At 46.5% G+C, this 15,550-nt stretch overlaps 1 protein-coding gene across 1 annotated transcript in view; it reads right to left on the bottom strand.

Moving 5' to 3' along the window:
- LOC119432395 (uncharacterized) overlaps positions 1-15,550 on the bottom strand; it is a 215,156-nt gene that overhangs the window by 196,553 nt on the left and 3,053 nt on the right. The window contains exon 2 of the mRNA XM_049658295.1: positions 12,585-12,626. The gene's annotated coding sequence lies outside the window, so the exon portion shown is untranslated. The remainder of the gene's footprint in view (positions 1-12,584; positions 12,627-15,550) is intronic.

The raw sequence follows: 15,550 nt of genomic DNA, 5'->3' as shown, positions 1-15,550 counted from the left end.
AATATGTTAGGTTTTCCAGAACATCCATGTACTGCCGAATTAAGCGGAATGCCGCTATTGGGAGAACGCGTCATGAAAGCGCAAATTTCCATCCACTCGAAAACAAGGGGAATGCGGGAGATGGCGATTCAAGACGATGAGTAACACGAGAACAAGGTGAGCTCTCACCTCTCACTCACTCTCCTGCTCTCACCTTATTCTCGTGTTACTCATCATCCACCCGAATGTAGCACATATCTATAAATGTAATGACTTGCCATATTCGGTGTTCCTGTGCTTTCGGTTGTCGATTAATTCACCCGCGCACTGCGACCTGCTAGCCTCCTGGTTAGCTCAGATGGCAGAGCGACCGCCCCGGAAAGGCGTTGGTCCCATGTTCGAATCCCGGACCAGGACGAATTCGGATTGATGACAGTTCGCCCTTTCATACATTGTACTCAAAGTAGGTACTTGATATTTTGCATGTGGAGGTCTCTGCTACGAATGGTGCTGTCGAAATGTGGATAACATTATGTTAAACGGATGTTTGTAAAGCTCCTTGTGCTGAGAGCAACTTGTAATTTGTTATGGACGTCTCTACTGTTGGTGGTGCTGTTGAAGGATGGATATACCGATAATTTAGGAGAATTGTAATGAAATTTTGTGTGGTAAAAGTTGTTCACAATTTTCATGTAGCGGTCTATGGTATGAGTGGTGATGTTGAATTGTGAGTATAACCTCATGTTAAGTGAATCTTATAAGACGCTTTGTAGTGCAATTACATCGTAATTCCTTTTTACGATTGTGCCATAACTAGTGCTGTTGAAGGATGGGTGTAATAATATATTACAAGAATCTAACTAAAATTTTCTGCGGTAAAAGAACACCATTTTCTTATGGAGCTCCCCCATATCACGTTGGCACATTACTACGAACGGAGATATCATCAAGCTAGGTTGGAAAGCCACCTGAGGATAAACGCCAAAGTGCGCAGGAAAGACGGTGGCAGTTCTTCCAGCGTCGTTTTGTTTTCCGTCACCAGTGGTGTTTTTCCGCTTAGCTCGCTAGCTGCTTCATACCGAGGATATTGTTTCTTTGAATTTTGAAAGTTCGTGTAAGTCTAGGAAACAGGACAGTGCGGGTCATGTTTTGTCACTGCCGATAGTGGCGTTTATGTCCCACCGCTTTCGACTCTTCAAAACGATTGAGCTGCCAAGTGAATATCGTCAGTTGGAATGCTACTCAATAGTGTCGCCGCCACAAAGAGTAACAAACATAATCATGTAACCTCCAAATCTTCTATTAAGTGTAACATTTTTCTTAATACTTCTAAACAGCCCAACATCACGATTTCAGCATTAATAGAGAGGTCGAACAATTTCATTGGACTGAACTTTCAACTAACGCGAGCAGGACAATTACTTTTATAACTCGTGAAGCAACATTTCTTGAGTCCAACCAACCAGTTTTACTTCAAATATAGCGAAACTAAATAAGCCATTTAACGTTTCGAAGCTAGTAGCACGACATTCTCCTGGTTAAGGCAAAATACGCGGCTGACAAGAAAGTTGAATGTTTGTAATCATGCTCATCGTGGTGATGTGTGGAACGATTATAGGCAAAAAGGCAGAACTGCAGCTTCTTACCCATACAGACTCCACTGGAGTCGTTGAGCCCGTCTCTGTTGTGGGTGTCTAAGATGGGAAAAAATTGTGAGAAAACGTGTTTGTGTATGCGTGTATATGTGGGATTATTAAAAAGACGTTTCCAGCGCGTAGTAAAAAAGAAGAAAGGCAGAAGGATAGAATGCAACAGTGGACGTTCTTTCTGTCCTGTCGTTTTCTATCACTTCGCTTACCTTCGTATTTTCCACTACGTGCTCGATACCTTTTTATAACGTTAACGTGGGTGTGGCAACGATGTGGAGAATGATTAGAGGCAAAAAGGCAGAACAGCCGCTTCTTACCCAGACAGATACCCATGGAGTCGTTGAGCCCGTCTCTGTTGTGGGTCTCTAAGAGGTGGAAGAAATTGTGCAAAAACGTGTTTGTGTATGCGTGTATATGTAACATTATTGAATGGAGGTTTCCAGGTGTAGTAAAAAAACATGAAGAAAGGCAGAAGGATAGCATGCAACAGTTGACGTTCCTTCTGTCCTGTCGTTTTCTATCACTTCGCTTACCTTCATATTTTCCACTAAGTGCTGGATACCTTTTTATAACGTTTACGTGGGTGTGGCAACGATGTGTTGAACGATTAGAGGCAAAAAGGCAGAACTGCCGCTTCTTACCCAGGCAGATACCCCAGGAGTCGTTGCGCCCGTCTCTGTTGTGGGTGTCTAAGAGGTGGAAGAAATTGTGCAAAAACGTGTTTGTGTATGCGTGTATATGTGAGTTTATTAAAAGGACGTTTCCAGCGCGTAGTAAAAAAGAAGAAAGGCAGAAGGATAGAATGCAACAGCGGACGTTCTTTCTGTCCTGTCGTTTTCTATCACTTCGCTTACCTTAGTATTTTCCACTAAGTGCTGGATATCTTTTTATAACGTTTACATGGGTGTGGCAAAAATAACTCACTCTGTATCATTAACGAGTATCAATAAAGTTATCCTAAGTGCGTCATACATAATTTATTAGCTTATCACAGCTATGGTACCTTCTGTTTATTGCTAGTGAGGTTACACACATGGACAGAAAAATGTTTACAAACGTTTTTTTTTCTTTTGTGAGCGGGTCTTTATCTGGGTATCTCGCGAGTTTTGTAGGAATATATAATATGTGTTCATGATCTAAATTCTTCCAGTGGCATCGCGCCCTTTTTAGTTGAGCAACGCTCAGGCACATTACCAAATCTTGCCCATTTCTACTTACTTTCTTCAACTGTCGTGGTTTCCAATGGTGACATCGCCATTCTGCAGTTGTGTTTCTGAAAACTTGCTTTAGCTAGGCGTGTTGTGTGCCGTTCAAATTATGTACTCAGAGCGCTATATGTACTCTCTCTGATGTAAATCTTGCAGTCCTGCTTCCTTGACTTGATATGTTGGTATACATTCATGCGATGGTATTTCTTACGGTGTTTCATCTCAAATGTTATTCTTGAATTTGTCCTGAAATATGTAATCTAGCAGAGATTAAGAAACGTATTCAGGAAAGTTAGACAAACTATCAGTAGCTCTGTCAGGTGCAGTCACCAAGTTTGTTCGAGGGTATGTTTTAAAGCTGCCTCAGTATATCACAGGAAACACACTCGGGAAATCAGCTGTAAAAACAATATTACTGATGTTTCCATGTGTGAATGTGTCCATGTGGTTCACTGACTGAATGTTTGGCGAAAGGCAGAAATGTGATTATTCGACATTTAATATTAAAGAAAGGAACGAAAAACAGTAGCCAGATGGAACTGTCACAGAATTAGTTCAAGAGCAAAAGTTTTTGCCAACTTGAGCACTAAATCATGACACATCTACGCGCCATCAGATGCAGGATGCCTTAGTTGATATGTTTTTGTTGTTTTCTAATTTTGATCTCGATCCCAGGCATAATGCAGTAAAGTTTTATTGTTGCCAGCACACTGCTGAACACCATCGGCCATCCATTTGCGCAGAATAGCAATCCTACACAAAGTATCTCTCCACAGAATCTTCTGCAGAGCTTACGCGTCCGTAAATTTTGTTGTCCTTCGATTATTTGGTTTCAAACGTGAACAAGATATAAGACGGTAGTCCAGGCGGCGTTTACATCTCATGAAGCTTAATAGCAGAATTCACTGTGACGTCATTGCAAGTCGAATTGCACTTCACCAGTCTATGAGGCTGTATAAAAGCGATCAGTTCGTGCCGAGGTAGTTTGTCTTTAATTTGTTTCTTGCCCGTTTCGTTTAGTTTATCATAACATTAGTTTTCTTATCTGAAATAAGCGTACACAAAAGTTAGCACCAAATGTGGTCGGCCATCTTCCCGGCGTCCGCTTCGCCCACCAGTCTATTCCGGTGGGTTTATTATATTGTCGCACCAACCACGTGCGTCACACCAAGCATGTTGATCTTCTTCAATTGAACGAAAGAGATTGAAACAAAGAAACGCGGCTTCGGAACCTCTAGCTTTAGAAAAGAATCACGGTTCATTCTGTGTTCATGTCATGCGATGTAAAATATGTAGTGCGCATAACTTTAACATTTTTCGTCTATTTGTCAATAGTGGCGCTTCTTCGCATAGATATCTCAAGTGCCTATGCGCATCGCCTTCCCATACTTATCTCGGACTTTCACGTACGTCATGGTTTTGTTTCTCTGCAAAATCGGGGAGCTGCCGCTCCCTTGTTGCGGTAATGGATGAAGAAGCCGTCGAGGACCTTCCTGGCGCCCAACCATCACGTCGGGTCGCGTCCAGGAAACGTGGAAACGCGTCAAGTGACACGGACAGCGAGGCAACCGAGTTGTACTCGTACTCGGACAGCGTCGACTCGTCGGACGACGATTTCACGCTTGTCATGAGCCGAACAACAAAAAGAATATTGCTACGGAGGTCATTATCGGCAAGTGTCTCCACCGTGAAGACAACACCACAGCGCTGGCCGTACACGATGCTCTTCATGCCCGTGGACCCTGTGTCCAATCTGCGACTCCTAAACAGGCAAGTCCTTTCTGCGTTTCTTGAGGGAATCGCACCAAATGAGATCAAAGACGTGAGAATAAACGCACGGAAGAATGTACTCGCAGTAGACGTTCTACACCGTAGTGCGCTGCAAAGCCTGCGGCACGTAACGGAGATCGACAAAGTGAAAGTGCGATCCATGATTCCTACAGGCTGCAATAGCACTGTCGGCGTCATTTATGATGTCGATATTTCTTTACCAACGGACGACTTGCCTATATTAATAAAGCCAACTACAGAAGGCACTCTTATCACGCACATCGCAAGACTTGGCAACACACGTTGCCTGAAGCTTGAGTTTGAGGAAGACAGCCTTCCCTCACACGTCAAAGTTGGCCACGTCCGCCATCCAGTCCGGCCCTACGTGCCGAAGCCCCTGCAATGCTACAAATGCTGCAAGATGGGACACGTAAAAGGTGTCTGTAGGAACAATCTCGTGTGCCCACGGTGCGCTGAATCTCATTCGGAAGAAGCCTACCGCGCAACTGTGTTAAAGTGCCCTAACTGCCATGGTAACCATGAGGCCTCATTCAAGGATTGCCCGCAGGTGAGGAACGAGCGAGCAGTGCTCAAACGTATGGTACGGGACCATTCTACACACAGAGAGGCTGCCGCTACTCTCAGGCGGCGACGACGACATCGCCACCGAAGAGCATCACGAAGAGTTGCATCTACCGATAGAGATACACCATCTTCCAGCAAAGCGGCTACCATACCAACGCCGACTTCCACAAAGACGCACACTGCGACAACGAAGAAAGGGGCAACACTCGCTCCTCCTGAAGAGTGGCCTACACTTCCACGAGCACAACCTGCCTCGAAGTCACATCAAATCGCGCCGCCCTCGATGACCTCACAAACCGCTGATGCGACGACAACTGAGGATCGCCAAGTCATAGCGATGTTGAAGTCACTTATGGACGCCATGCGCATTCTACTGAGCAGCATGAAAACGCCGTCGGCGCAGAGCGCACTGCAGGTGCTGGACACCTTGAGTCCGGTACTTGCGGCTCTAGGGTAAAACCACAGCCCGAGAGATGGCGTCGTTTCAAGAGGAGGTCAAGAATGCATCTGTCTTTCAGTGGAACGCAAGAGGGCTTAAGTCACGCATGGCCGACTTTAGACAGTTTGTCTTTACGCACCAACTCCCCATTATCGTGATATGCGAGCCAAACTTGTCAGCTCCCATCAGACTGTCCGGGTATGAGTGCTTTATGTCCTCTACCCACGGAGAGTGCAGCAAGATTGTTTTGTTTATACGCCGTGACTTGACTTATGTGCATCACCCAGTGCCTCCTGACGAACTGAATCAATATGTTTGCTTGACAGTGAAGAAGAAAAAATGTGGTTGATCCCTCTTATATAGGAATCGGTATAGAACACGAAAGTGAAACGTGTCTTCACAGAAGTAGTGTAATGTTTATTGCACATTGATATATAATGTCTATTGGTGTTTTGTGGCTAAAGCGCCCTTAGGCGTTGATGCACCCACGCTGACGCCTGGTGGCACGTCTCCTCCATCACGACTACCAACGTCGATGACCATGAGCAACCGTCGTGCATATGGAAGCTGCACTACGCTGCACACGCTAGCACAACGCGAAAGACGAAGCACGTAACTGACACACTAATACAACGCGCAAGACAAAGCACGTAACTGAATCGTCACCGAGTCAAATCAGCGCGTACAGCGCGTCGTAATTGCAGCCTCCGCGATCAACTTCAGAAACATTTTCAGACCTAATTGCGGAGGCCGCGCTCCGCTGTGCTGAGTACGGTGAACGCCACTACCAACGCCACCTAGGTGGCGTTGGTAGTGCTTCTTGATGCCAGCGTCCCTTCGAATGCTGGCATCGAGGCGTCATAGAGCTGAGACCACCGAAGCGTTCACTGTCGGTGCGCGTTAGTGTCATAATGCAGTACTTCTCTTTTCTGCTCGTAGGCGGCGGCACCGCCCCGAGCAAGAGCGCGGGTACACGGAGGAGAGTTAGATATATAAGGCGCGTCTGTGTAGCTCTCTGCAAATGCGTTTGTGGCGCAATGGGTTAAACGCTCGGCGATCTATCGTCGCGGACCGAGAGGTCGTGGGTTCGATTCCCAAATTTTGCATGGTTGTGGAACTTTTTCTTCTGGTTTCTTTCTTTGTATTATGTTCCATGACGTATTTCCGTGACGGAAATACGTCAGTGAAGTCTTGGTGGACCCCGGAATAAAACACTTTCGTGTTAAAAAGCTCACGTTTACAATTCTTGGTGCCTACTTATCTCCAACAAGTCGCCTGGATTGTGAGCGCTTACAGGGAATTTTGACATCGACTCCACAGCCGTGAGTGATCATTGGCGACTTTAATGCCCACCATTACCTATGGGGAAGCTCCAAAGTGAACTCTAGAGGCAGAACATTGGTGTCCTTTGCCTCTGAACGCGAACTTTGCCTGTGAAATGATGGAAGCCCCACTTATCTGCGTGGATCAGTGTATAGTAGCTGCCTGGACCTTACCTTCGTTTCACGTTCGTTTTCGAGAAGAGTGCACTGGTTTTCGGATTTAGAAACGCGAGGTAGCGACCACATCCCAACTTATTTGAAGATTGAAGGTCTGACTAGCTCCAGGTCCCCCAGAGCCGTCCAGTGCACCGATTGGCCTAAATACAAAATAATCATGGAAGACTGCTGTCGTGACGGTACCTCCTGCAACCTAGAGGGCGCGATAAAGGATGCCATAGAAACAACCACGCATTCACCTTTGAAGAGTTCTGCCCGCACCAATTTCGACATCGAACTCGAGAAACTTCGAGCAATTCGCCGTCGTGCGGAACGAAGATATAGACGCACGAAGTCCATTTATGACTTGAGATTGGCTAGACGAACACAAAAGAAAATACAGCGTCACATGAACAAGCTGGCTTCCCGACAATGGGTATCCTTTTGCGAGTCCCTGGATCCGCGAAAACCTTTATCGCTTATATGGAGGACTGTTCGTGGCCTTCGCACAACCTTTGGTCAGCGCCACCCGTTTAAATCTCTGGCACTACATCTACAATGTAGGGAGATTGATGTCGCTGAATCTTTCTGCAGAAAGATTGCTGGCGAGGCAAATTCCGATGGAACGGGAACGGGGACGCTCGACCACCCACTGTTCTCACGCGATCCCCGCATGGAGTGCCCGTTTTCTATGGAAGAACTAGAAGCTGCGCTGGCTTTGTGCAGGCGTTCTTCAGCGCCAGGACCTGACGGCATTACGTACCGTGCCCTGTGTAACCTAGGAGACCAAGCTTGGAAAGCACTCTTGCTCCTATACAACGACTCCTGGCAGACGGGTACGGTTCCGCAGGAATGGAAGTCATGTCGCCTCATTCCACTTCTCAAAGCTGGCAAGTCGCCTTTGGACATTTCCTCATACCGTCCTATCGCACTTGCAAGTTGCGTTGGAAAAACAATGGAAATAATGATTTTAACACGTCTGGAATGGTACTTAGAGTACTATGAAATCTACCCAGACGCTATGACCGGATTCAGGCGTGGCCGTTCGTCTACAGACAACGTTGTTGACTTGGTAACATTTGCGCAACACCAGAAGGCCTGTAAACGACTATCTGCTGCTCTGTTTCTAGACGTTAAAGGGGCTTACGCTAATGTCACCCATGAAGCCATCCTCGGCGCGTTAGAAGCAGTAGGACTTGGTGGTAAGATATATATGTGGGTGCGCAGCTACTTACAGAGAAGATCATTCTACGTGCACACTGAAAATGGCCCGACATCCGAGCATTACGGTAGCCGAGGAGTGCCTCAAGGCGGAGTGCTTAGCCCGACGCTTTTCAATCTAACCCTCATTGGATTAGTTGACAACCTGCCAAGCACCGCACAACTTTCCATCTATGCGGACGACATCTGCATTTGGGCATCAGGTGTAACACGACTTCAGCTTCGCGCTCGGCTTCAGAAGGCAGCCACAATGTCATCTTGCTACCTTCGTCAACAAGGACTTGAAATTTCATGTGGAAAGTGCGCAATGGTGGCATTCACCAGGAAGCCAATGTCTGCTTACGGAATATCAATTAACAGACAACTTATACCATACAGCAGAAGTCACAGGTTACTGGGAGTCGTAATTGACAGAGACCTGGCTTGGACTCCGCACGTGAATTACGTGAAAAAGCGGCTGTCTGCTATCTGTCACCTGTTCAGGTTCCTTGCAGGAAAAAGTTGGGGAGTATCCATACACTGTATGTTACAGCTGTACATGGTGCTGTTCGTTGGATTCCTTCGGTACAGCCTGCCTGCAATATCCAACACCTGCAAGACTAACCTCCGCATGATTCAAAGCATTCAAGCCCAAGCCCTTAAGATATGTCTTGGCCTACCACGCAGTGCGTCAACGGCTGAAACCATTGCCATTGCCCAGGATTACCCAATCACGACGCACATTGCCGTTGAGACAATGCGTACGCATCTCAGACACTATGCTAGGACCCCTTCCCACCACCTGGCGAGCCTCATTGCTGAAAGGACCTGCTCGACATTTAGCGCTACTGTCAGTGCACATCATGCATCGTTTACTTCAGGGTACGCACCTGCGGCCAAGCCAGTGCTTCCTCCGTGGTGTTTGAGCCGTCCACAAGTACATATAACGATTCCAGGACTACAGAAGAAATCAGATGTACCGGCCCCTGCTCTAAAACAACTGAGCTTACTCCTCTTGCATGAAAAGTACAGCAACCACGTGCACATCTATACCGATGGATCGACTACGTCGTCCAGTTCTGGTGGTGCGGTGGTTATACCAACGCGAGGAATAACACTGCGGTTCAAGACATCGCATGTCACAACCTCAACGGCAGCAGAACTAACGGCTCTGCGTCGTGCACTAGAATTCATTGACTCTGAAAGACCTACAAAATGGGCTGTGTTTTCAGACTCAAAACCGGCATTACAGTGCGTGCAGTCAGTTCTCCGACGCGGCTGTCATGAACAGTTGACATACGAAACAGTGAAACTTCACCATCACGTCCAACAAAAAGGCCACGAGGTTGTATTTCAATGGGTACCTGGTCATTGTGGAATCAGTGGCAATGATTCCGCAGACAACGCTGCTCGCACATCACACCAAGAAGAGCTCCGCGTTCCAATTCCACTTTCGAGGACAGACGCCGCAAGGCAGCTTCGACACCTGGCACGCAGTCTCTCACTGACCGAGTGGAACTCGCCAAACTTACGATTAAAACGACTACATCAATTAAACCCGTCACTGCAACTCCGACCTCCATTCGGACTTCCTCGACGTGAAGCTTCGCTTCTCTGTCGCCTTTGGCTAGGTGTTGCCTTCACAAAGGCATACTCTACATTAATTGGAGTGACCGACAGTGCAGCATGCCAGGTCTGCGGCACCGATGAAACTATTGACCACCTGCTGTGCCACTGTCCACGATATGTTCAAGAAAGACAATATCTTGCTAACGCGCTAAAAAAACTGGACGATCGGACGCTTTCCCTGCAGGTGCTGCTGGAACACCGCCCCCATCGCTCGTCGGCCCATAAAGCGGTGAAGGCACTTTTCTGCTTCTTGAGGACGACGGGCTTGTGTCAACGTCTGTGACAATTAGTGCACTAACACACGCGTCAGCGAACTAACCGCTCATTTCTCTTCTTTCCTTCCCTCCTCTCTCTCCCTGTCATCTTTGTGTTCCCTCTTCCCATTCCCCCGGTGTAGGGTAGCCAACCGGACGTTATCCTGGTTAACCTCCCTGCCTTCTGCCTTTCTCTTATTTCCTCCTCCTCCACGTACGTCATCGCAGTAAACACGTGCCAAATTAACTTGAACTAGACAACCAGTGTTCCTATTTCCCTTCCAATGTACAAACTTACTTGTTTTTTTTCCTACTATGTAGTTCTTTTTATGCCTTATTTATTGCCTTTTTTCTGTAACCCCCCTTACGCAATGCTCCACTGGAGCCTGTGGGGTAATATGAATAAATAAATAAATAAATGAGTGCAGCAGTGACTGTACTTGACTGGAGATGCATCGATAGAAATTGCATGAATATATAGGAGCGATAGTAGCGCCATCTCTTATGAGAACAGCGAATCGACAGGTACGGCACCCTCAGATGACCCGATCTTTTATCGGTGTTACAGAACTAGAGATCGCGCTCGTTCGACGCACATGCTTGATAAAAAGGTTCCTAAACTTTCGGTTATAAACTACGGTGCCTCAAATTGCACATCGTCGCAGCTATAGATCGTTCCTTAGCAAAAAAAATGAAAACGGGTGGTCCAGTGATTACGGTTGATACGCACGACGTTTAGTTCACTCAAGGTGCAGCCCAGTGAGAAAAAATCTGGGCAATGTTTCATCAATAACAAGCACGATCATAAAGAAGGTGAATTAATGATTCGCTTCGAATAAACATTTCTAGCCAAGAAAACTTAATTTTTGTAGGGTGAGTTGAATCCCACTTTTAGGAATTCATTGTAGTGGCAGTAAGAGGGCAAAACATCTTTTAACACACAATAGACTCGTTTCCCTTCCGCGATAACGTTCCTTGTCATGTATTGAGTTAAAATTGTAACTGTAATGCAGGAGAAAATATCACTCGTGGCTATCGGGGTGTCGAAGCGGTTCTACCAGTGCACATCAGTTAATCGTAAATGTCAATATAGCAGCCGCAAGCACCCTTTTGTGTGCCGAAGCTATTTCTTGAAAAGAGGCGATGAGGCATATTCAGCCGCTGTCAAACGTGGAATGCCGGTGAGTTTTCGGGACTTTTCGCTTCATTTCAATACCGGCATATCGCCTTCCGTGACAAAGTACGATGTTGGGATCGTCGGTGCATAGATGTCAACGTCTGTCGCGCGAAATAGCGTCACTGCAAGAAAGCAGAGTGTAGCAGAGACCGCCATTTTCGTTCTTTCTGTCCATCTCTGCTTTCTTCCAGTTACCTTTGCGCCGCAAATATTTATAGTACTTCACTTCCTTTGTGGATCTATTTATTTATAGCGAATATTGGCAAGGAGGGGGGAGGGGGGAGGGGGGGAGGGCATACTTATGCCAGAAATGCGTTCCCGAAACAATCGTACGCACCATGACCACAGTTTCTGAATAAGTATACTACTAACGTTGCGTTTTTTCCAACTCTATACAGAATAGGCACTCGCCACCGCTTTGTCACCATTGTTGCACCTGGTTCATTTAACAAGTTAAAATCCTGGAATTGGAGAAATCTCGATTGAAAACGTTGATTTGTGCCGCTAAATAGTCCATTCTTTGACGCGTTGCTGAACATTTTGCTTGGAAAGTCATCGTTTAACCTGAGCACGAGGTCGCGGGATCGAATCCCGGCCACGGCGGCCGCATTTCGATGGGGACGAAATGCGAAAACACCCGTGTACTTAGATTTAGGTGCACGTTAAAGAACCCCAGGTGGTCTAAATTTCCGGAGTCCCCCACTACGGCGTGCCTCATAATCAGAACTGGTTTTGGCACGTAAAACCCCATAATTTAATTTTAATTTAATCGTTTAACCTGAATGTGCTTAAAATGAAATTTCATTTTGCCGTGCAGCCGATGCTCCGACAACATTGGTGGACGTCGTGTGTTCTGCAGTAGTTCGGAGAAAAGTTTTTTTGATACTGTGGCTGTTAATAATAAGGCGGTATGAACGCGGAGTTGAGGCTGAAAGGTCGCCATTGTCATGGCGGGCTGTGACGAGCAGTCGACCTCATGAGGCGTTGTCACCAAGTTGCGCAGCGTCGTATGCTTGTTGAGCTGCGCTTCCGCTGGGCCATATTTTGAAGGGACAACGCTGAGCTGGAAATGAAGCGCTTTGAAAAACAGAACGGGCTTGGTTCTGTTTATACCAGGTTGATCCAGGCGAGGGGTCCCTTCTGTGCTGCTTCCTGGGGATAGCGTTGAATCTACTTACCTATGTCCTTGCGAAAACAAAACGTGCTCTCGACTTACCGAAGGCGTCCCCGAATGTTGGCTTGGCGTGCTTGCTCCGCTCTGAAATGTTAAAAGCAATACACATTTAGGAAAGAATGCCGGCTTCGCACAAAACACAACGACCGCGCAACGAACCAGTGAAATGCTGAGCCACCCGATGCAATGTATATGTGATTTAAATGGATGTTTAGAATTGTATTTTTGAACGTTGAAGTTGAATGAAGACACATTTTGTTAAGTAGCATAGCCTTTATTTTAGATCATGTACCCGTTGATTACACGCACACACTCACACCTTCACGGACGACTCTACCCTTGCACAGTATTGCCTTGTGATCGCTTTGGTAGACGGTCAGAGGATCTGCCGTTGCCGATACATGGGATCGGCCTTACGGGCACGATCGCGCTCGCGCTTGCATTCGCGTACGGCAGTTTCTTCTTCTGCCGTGCGCTGCACCCGCGGCCTACCCATAGTGACGGCCGGGAACGCATTGCGTGACGTGCGTAATGCAATGCAGATAGATACAGGTCGTCTGGGTAGTGTGGCGTTGCAATTCTCATTGTTCTTATCGGTACAACTGCGAGTGTAAACTGTAGTGTTCTACGATACGCATGTCGGCGCCGTTGCTCTATGTGTGCTCAGATGCGCAGATAGTTACAATGTGTAAGTTGGCTTTCCTGCAGTGCACTTTGGGCGCACACGGACGAATCAGTGAGACATAGAAAGCTTCGCTCTAAAATGGCACCCGCATCAGCAAAATCTTGGAAATCCTTATTATTCGCATTGTGGGTAGCACGTGTGTCGCTGTGCTACTTCTCAATGCATTATCCTCACCCCCGAGAGAAGAAAATTCAGAGCCCTTCCCCTGTCTAGGAAATGGGGTAAGTGTAGCTTGTGGCAAGACGACGCTGTCGCAGGCGTTCCGCTTCGTTTGCCCTAAACTCAGCTTATAGGTGGCTATTCGCTGCCGTTTGGCCTCAACATCGCGCTCCCGCAACTCGAGGTCTGCAACTCGGGGTTTCGCCGGGCTTCGGAAGCCCTCACGCCAGAATCGGCACGTCCACGACGAGCCTTTTCCCGAGCGAGTTGGCGGCGTCGTTGCTCAAACGCAGCCTGCTCCTCGGCGGAACGCACCACGCGCCTTCCCATCCGGTTGCCAAGACTGATCAGAGGCGAGGAAAGCCCGGCGGAACGTGCGCCAACCCCCTTTCCTTCTCTTTCCCTCCCCGCGACACACCAGACGACCCTGATTGGTCGCGCGCGTCAAGTGATCCGGAGCCGGCGGAGCTTTCCAGCACCTACTCTTTCTTTCTTTCTGTCCTTCTTTCCTTCCTTCATTTGCTTCCGTCTTTCTTTATTTCTTGTCCCTGGCTCATACCCGCATATCCAATGTGGGTATGTGCCATAGTAGTTTTAACGTTACATCGTCGGCGCAGGCTAGCGTATACAAGGTTCGCTTGAAAAATCATGTTCTGTGCAACTTACGTTCCGAAATCGTTTTTGTTGTCGTGGTCTTTGTTGTGTCTGGATCCAATTTCAATTTCATTTTTTTTCTCTTAGGTTCCACCTTGCGCACTGTATTTGCTGATTGATTGCACTAAACCCGTCATTGTTAGACAGATAGACAGATTTGGTGTCTGCTGTACCCGTGTATAATTTGTCTTGCGCTATATTGTTTGACGAAGCCATTAGGATATACTTACCAACTCAGCACACTTGGGGTTTCAATCATTTAGTGTATTGGAACGATTTACATCACCCATGCTTTTTCGAGAACTTTCCCTTACAAGCAACCTTCTGGTGCAACGCGTTTATCTATCTATGCCTTTCGCGTCAAAGAACAGAATTCTATTTCTTGTTCTCATTTTGCACCACTATAATATTAAGATCACATTTATTCGCCTGATTATTTTCTACCAACACATTCTTCACTTTCGGCGCATTCGACTTTATTTATATATTATGTGCACTATAATGCACTATGACTAGCAATGTTGTCGTTTGCAAGAGCAAAGTATCGGTGTGCAGTGCACGTGAGGTGTTTGTCATGCATGAGGTGACATTCAATAAGTCCTTTTGTACTGCAAACACGGTTGTGAAGACTAACATTACAGAAAAAAACGGAGCTTACGTAGGTTGGATGTGCATTTATAGTGCGATTTATTGCCACACCCACACAGATAGTGCTTGGTGACCAAACGTGGCAATGCACTATAGTTGTATACAGTAATACACAATGAACAGTGACTATTTTTACCACAGCACGACCATAGTTACTCTTCCTTGCTTGTTAAAATCCCAGTTAGTCAGCACTCGCTTTCAAAGGGAGAAATTCTTTCTTCACTGTGAGAAGTAAAGCTTCCCATTCAATTCAATTTATTCGGCATCATGTGACATTGTGCCAGGGGCACAGGCATTTAATTTAGAGCACTGTTCAAACAACGAGGACCTTTATATCTGGGTTGATTCAGTTCCGCAATAGCGCAAGCAATAAAACTTGTTACCATTGTTTCAACGTAACCTTTATAAAAAACATCCTGAAATTAGATAATGCCTGTTATCTTTGAAACACCTGAGGCTCGCCCCATTAACTTCTCATACAGAAACCAATGTTATGACAATACATATTTCATTGGCAACGTTATTTTAAAAGCATACGTGACCACTGCGATTCAACAGTTTTCTAATTACATATTTATTAGTTGTATATTCCTGTGGGCGCCAAGTTGAAAGTCTCTCTCAAGCATGCTGTCTGGTCCTGATCGGGGCGGATCTCATTTACAACAGAAGGAATTTGGTGTGTAATGCAAATGTTTTTTCTTAAAACCTGTATCAGGCTGTACACTCTGGGGAAGCTGGGGCAATTAGGCTTCTCAAGGATTGTTTTTAGCGCGGTCTTTGTCTTTGATCTTAAAATGAAGAAAAGTAGCACGGGTTCCAGAAATGTATTCGAGAACATTACACTGGTGCGACTCGTATCGCA

The sequence above is a fragment of the Dermacentor silvarum genome, chromosome 11 (assembly GCF_013339745.2).
Source record: "Dermacentor silvarum isolate Dsil-2018 chromosome 11, BIME_Dsil_1.4, whole genome shotgun sequence".
Taxonomy (NCBI): domain Eukaryota; kingdom Metazoa; phylum Arthropoda; class Arachnida; order Ixodida; family Ixodidae; genus Dermacentor; species Dermacentor silvarum.
This window is presented reverse-complemented; position numbering and strand designations above follow the sequence as displayed.